General features: G+C 37.9%; 1 non-coding gene across 1 annotated transcript; it reads right to left on the bottom strand.

The window, feature by feature from the left end:
* Positions 1–5864: 5864 nt before the first annotated feature.
* Positions 5865–5970, bottom strand: LOC131515564 (U6 spliceosomal RNA). Its single transcript, XR_009263632.1, has one exon. It is a non-coding gene; the product is annotated as a U6 spliceosomal RNA (small nuclear RNA).
* Between the last annotated feature and the right edge of the window lie 290 nt (positions 5971–6260).

Raw genomic sequence — 6260 nt, 5'->3', positions numbered from 1 at the left:
TTACTTATTTATTTTGAGAGAGAGGGAGAGAGAGAATTCCACGCAGGCCCCACACTATTAGCACAGAGCTGGACTCAGGGCTCCAACTCACAAACCATGAGATCATGATCTGAGCTGAAATTCAGTCAGATGCTCAATGGACTGACCCACCCAGGCACCCCATATTTCCTCACACTTTTCTTGCTGGCCTTTCTACCACTTCACTAATCACTATGCATAGACAAGGAGAAAAACAGCTAGTAAATTATGTCATATTTTACCAACTATGATGAAGAAATAGACAAAATAATGCAACGGATTCATATAAAGTGTTAAATCTTAGATAGTATTCAAATAGGGCCCTTTTGTGCTTGATCAAGGAACTCAGTTTAGCCAAATAGATTGTTACATGAAGGATACATGGGAGGGGAATGAGCATTGGGGGCACGGGGTGGAACTGAAGAATCTGAGACTCAGTGATAGACTGATTGTCCAGTCAGCACTCACAAGAATTGGACCTGGGGAGACAACAGGACCCAGGAGGCTCAAGGGACTGACAACTCTGTGTCTTCTCTCTTGCTGTGTATGGTCTTTCTTTCTCAGAGTATCTTTTGTCCATCTCTGAATTTTTGGTCTCTTTTCCTCCTGCTTCCCATTGGCCTAATCCCTCCCTTTCTACTATTTATATCTACTGTTTTCACTCTTGTTTTCTCAAAAACCTTACTCCTTTGTTAACTCTTCTCTCTCCTGTATCCTCCATCTTTTTCTTTCTACTGAATTCTATCCACAGGTATATAAATATGCTTCTGCCATCTTAAAAACCAAAACAGGGGCACCTGGGTGGCACAGACTGTGTGTCAGCACAGAGCCCACTTTAGATCTTCTGTCTCCCTCTCACTCTGCCCCTCCCGCACTCTCTCTGTCTCTGTCTCTCTCAAAAATAAATAAACATTTAAAAAGCAAACAAACAAACAAAGGCAAGGGCACCTGGGTGGCTCAGTTGGTTAAGTATCCAACTCTTGATTTCAGCTCAGGTCATGATCTCACAGTTCATGAGATCAAGCTCCACATCAGGCTCTTTGCTGTCAGCGCAGACCTTGCTTCAGATCCTCTGTCCCATTCTCTCTCTGCCCTTCCCCCACTTGCTTTCTCTCTCTCTCTCTCTCTCAAAAATAAATAAACATTAAAAGAAAATAAATACTCTTATAACAAGATAATTGAAAATGCAAGTGATTGCTCATAGGTTAGTGCTGTCTGATAGAACTTTCTGCAGTGATGGAAATGCTCTGTATCAGTGCTACCCAATATCATAGTCACCAGCCACAAGTAGCTATTGAGCACTTGATAGGAGGCTAGTGTGACTCAGGAACTGAACTTTGGATTTTATTCAATGTTAATTAAGTTGAATAGTCACATGCGGCTAGTAGCTATGGTATTGGACAGTTTGGTTCTAGGTGAAAAGAAACAAAAGAGGGGCACTTGGCTGGCTCAGTCAGTAGAACATGTGACTCTTGATCTTGGGGTAGATTACTTAAAAAAATTTTAGTTGAAAGAAATAAAAAAGCAATAAAATGCAATGTGTGAATTTTGTTAAATGTAGTGAAAAACAGATGCAAAGGTTCTGTTTGGTTTCAGTTTAGTCTCTGCCTCCCCTGGTCTGCATCCAACTCTTTTTCCCAACTGTTAATCCTACTAACCAACAGTGACTCCAGGCCTGCCACAGGCCACAGAACATCCTTCCCTATAGCTCTCCACTAGTTCTCCTTCATGACCCCACTCCAGCAACTGGATGTGCCCAGCTTCCTATATTCCCCTTCAATGTCTCCCTTATTCACCCAGGCTTCAGGAGGGCTGGTTAGTGGCTCAGCCCTCATCCTCCAACTTTCCCTTTTGAACCATTGCTTCCTATTCTTCTCCCATCATATTAATTCTTATTCCTATAATAAACTCCTTACTCCATAATACTCATAGTGCTTCTGCTTCCCTGGTTGATTCTTAACTGATACTCTCCTGAAATCTTATTCTCTCAGAATTCCTCAACTCAGGAAATGTGATCAACATCCATCAATTTTCCCCTTAACTCCCTACTTTCAGTCCACTACTTGGTCCTTGGCAAACTAGGTTCAAAATACACTGTTGAATATGTCCCACCTCTTTCTACTTCTTCTGCAATACCTTCATCCAAGTAACTTCATCCTTAGCTGGTTCCAACTCTGTCATCATCCCCCAATATCTATTTTGTTCCTAAACATGTGAAAAAATTTAATGGTGTCCCATTGCACTTACATAGTCCTGCATAATTTAGCTCTGCTCCTATCAACTTCTCAAAATTCATCTTGAGCCATTATCTTCTTTACCAAATATGCTTGGCCACACTGGCTTCCTTTCAGGAAAGACCAAGCTCTTTCTTCTCTCAGAGTTTTCGCACAAGCTATTCATTGAAATATTCTTCCAGCTCCCTTTTATTCCTCACTTCCCTTGGTTTACTCTTTCAGATCTTGGTTTATACGTCACTTCCTCTGAAAGGCCTTCCTTGACCAGCCTAAGTAGGTCCTCCTTCCTGTCATTCTGTAACACTATATTATGTTAATTTCTTCTTTGCATTTATCATATTTTATAAATATTTTGTTTCCTTATTTATTCTGTATTTTTCTCACTTAGCTGTGATTTCCATGAAGGCAAGAGGCATATTTCTGCTTTATTCTCCTAGTGCTTAATTTAGTGCCTGGAACATAATTGGTGCTCAAAATGTGTTTGTGGAATGATGAATGTAGTAAGTGGATTCCTCCTAGCTTCTGCTTATTTATGGTTTCTGTTTCCTTATAATTTTAGTTTGACATGATCTCCTATAGTTCAGCTCTAACTTCCTCCTCAAGATACTGACTCTATCTTTGGTTTTTCTCTAGAAATGGTCTGGTGTCTGATGCTGGTTTAATAAACTGTGGCAAGGCAAGGATGAGTGGTAATACAGAGTAAAACTCTGACAGCCTAGACTGCTCCCTTAGCAGGGACTTTGGGCAAAGTTACCCTTGGAAAGAGCTTTCAGACATACCATGATGGACATGTTCAGTATAAGATTATTACTATATTTTCCTCTTTTGTGCCATGATTCATCATGAAAATCTGAGCCACCAAAGATTGCTTGTATTCTGGGAGTCCATTCAGAATAGAATGGGAATATTTTGATAAAACCATTATGGTTTATGTTTACATAATCCTTGTTCTTTTTGTAGTTACCTGTATAAAGTTTGTGGCTTCTTATAATTTAATCAGTCACCTTTCATTGTACAAGTTAAATGCAAACAGCCAAAATGACACTGGGCTCTTTTTTTCTTTAAAGTTTGTTTGTTTGTTTGTTTATGTAATATCTATACCCAATGTGGGGCTCGAACTCACACCCCTGAGATCAAGTGTTGCATGTTCTTCCAACTGAGCCAGCCAAGTGCCCCTGAGATTGGACTTCAAATTTAAAAACAAGAAAAAAAGAAAAGGAAGCTAAAAGCAATAGAAAGAGGGGCACCTTGGTGACTCAGTTAGTTGAGTGTCCAACTCTTTGTTTCAGCTCAGGTCATGATCCCAGGTCGTGAGATTGAGCCCTGTGTTGGGCGCTAAGCATGGAGCCTTTTTAGGATTCTCTCTCTCTCTCTTTCTCTCTTTCACCCCTTCTCCCCTATTCTCACTCTCTCTCTTCCTAAAAAGATTTTTTTAAAGATTTTTAAAAAGCAATGGAAGGAATGTCTACCATTTCAAATATATTTAAAACATTAGCATTTGGGGGGCGCCTAGGTGGCTCAGTCAGGTAAGTGGCCAAGTTCTACTCAGATCATCATCTCACAGCTTGTAAGTCTGAGCCCCTTGTCGGGCTCTGTGCTGACAGCTCAGAGCCTGGAGCCTTCTTCAGATTCTATGTCTTCCTCTCTCTCTGCCCTTCCCCTGCTAACACTCTGTATCTCTCTCAAAAATAAATAAACACAGAAAAAAAATTTTTAAATACATTAGCATTTTTTAAATTAATAGATTTTTTAAAGAGCATTTTTAGGTTTAAGAAAACTGAGCAGAAAATATAGTTTCCCTATACTCCTTTCTCCAGGCCTCCTCTACCCCAGTGTCCCCTATTATTAACATTGTGCGTTAGTTGGTATGTTTGTTACAACTGACAAGTGAATATTGATACATTATTATTAACTAAAGTCCACAGTTTACATTAGTGTTCATTCTTTAGGTAGTTCATTCTATGAGTTTTGACAAATGTATAATGACATGTATCCACCATTATAGTATCATAATAGTGTCATTTCACTGCCCTAAAAATTCCCTGTGTTCTACCCATTTATCTATCCTTCCCTCCCTCTCAACTCCTGACAACCATTGACCTTTTTCTATAGCTTTGCATTTTCTGGAATGTCATACAGTTGAAATCATACAGTTTGCAGCTCTTTCAGATTGGTTTCTTTCACTTAACAAAATGTATTTAAGATCCCTCTGTGTCTTTTCATGGCTTCATAGCTTATTTCTTTATAGCACAGAATAATATTCCATTATATGAATACCAAAGTATGTTTATCCATTCACCTATTGAAGGGCATCTCAGTTCCTTTCAAGATTGCCAATTATAAATAAAGTTGCTGTAAACACCCAGTACATTTTTGGTTTTGGTGTGGACTTAAGTTTTCAATTCATTTGAGTAAATACCAAGGAATGCAACTGCTGAATCATAAGGCAAGAGTATGTTTAATTTTGTAAGAAACTGCCAAACTGTCTTCCAAAGTGGCTATACCATTTTGCATTCTCACTAGCAATGATTGAAAGTTCCTGTTGCTCTACATCCTTGCCAGCATTTAGTGTCAGTATTTTGGATTTTGGCTCTAATAGGTGTGTGGTAGTATTTCCCTATTTTAATTTGCAACTCCCTAATGATATGTGGTGTTGAGCATCTTTTCATATGTTTAATTGCCATCTGTATAGCTTCTTTGGTGAGGTATTTATTCAGAACTTTTGTTCATCTTTTAATAGAGTTCTTTGCTTTCTTTTCTTTTCTTTTTTTTTTTTTTAGAGTTCTTTGCTTTCTTATTGTTGAATTTTAAATATTCTTTTCACATATGTTTTTAAGATTTATAATTTTTTTAAAGTAATCTCTACACCTAGTCTGGGGCTCTAACTCACAGCCCTGAGATCAAGAGTCACATGCTCCACTGACTGAGCCAGCCAGGCACTCCAGAGTTCTTTGCATACTTTGGATATTAGTCCTTTAACAAATAACGTGCTTTGCAAAGATTTTCTCCCAGTCTGTAGATTTTCTTTTCATTCTCTTAGCAGTGTCTTTGCAAAGCAGGAATTAATTTTATCACATCTACTCTTTAATTACCATAAAGATAAGATGTCATGGATGTTGCAAAATACTTTCTTTTTTTTAAGACAAAAATTCTTTTTTAAGGAAAAAAACCACTTTTTAAGGAAAAAATCTATTTTAAGGAAAAAAAACTCCACTTTTTTTCCCAAAAAATTTCTTGATTACTAGGAAGATGGAATTGAATGACTTCCAGTCTCTTTTGGTTCTAGGTTTTTATGGTTCTGTGGAAAGAATGATGGTGTATTGTGGATTTTTACTATGTTAATTCTGGGATCCCCTCTCCATTAGCACAGTAATATATGGCAATTGAAGAAAGTTTAGAAAATGTAGGAAAAAGAAAATATGATTTTTTCTAAACAGTGTGGCACTAAGTGGAAGAATTTTGGATGACAAAAAATTCAAACAGGCATGCCTATATGCCTGCATTTCATTAACTGTAGTGAAATTAACCCTTTCACTACTTCATGGGTAAAAAGACACTCATGAGGCACATAAATAATTTTTTAATTTTTAATTTTTTTAATTAAAAATTTTTTTTAAATATGGAAGCTTCACACATTTGCAGGTCATCCTTGTGCTGGGGCCATGCTAATCTTCCCTGTATCTTTCCAGTTTAATATATGTGCTGCTGAAGCAAGCACAATGATTAACTCTTTAAAAGCACATATTTGGGGCATCTGGGTGGCTCAGTCAGTTAAGCGTCCAACTTCAGCTCAGGTCATAATTTCACAATTCACGAGTTCGAACCCTGTGTCAGTCTCTGTGCTGACAGCTCAGAGCCTGAAGCCTGCTTTGGATTCTGTGTCTGCCTCTCTTTCCCTGCCCCTCACCTGCTCATGCTCTGTCTGTCTCTCTCTCTCTCTCTCTCAAAAAGTAAACGTTAAAAAAATTAAAAATAAATAAAAATACATATTTATCGTAAAAAGTATAA

The sequence above is a fragment of the Neofelis nebulosa genome, chromosome 6 (assembly GCF_028018385.1).
Source record: "Neofelis nebulosa isolate mNeoNeb1 chromosome 6, mNeoNeb1.pri, whole genome shotgun sequence".
NCBI lineage: Eukaryota > Metazoa > Chordata > Mammalia > Carnivora > Felidae > Neofelis > Neofelis nebulosa.
The sequence above is the reverse complement of the archived record's forward strand: the minus strand, read 5'-3'. Positions and strand labels throughout refer to the sequence as shown.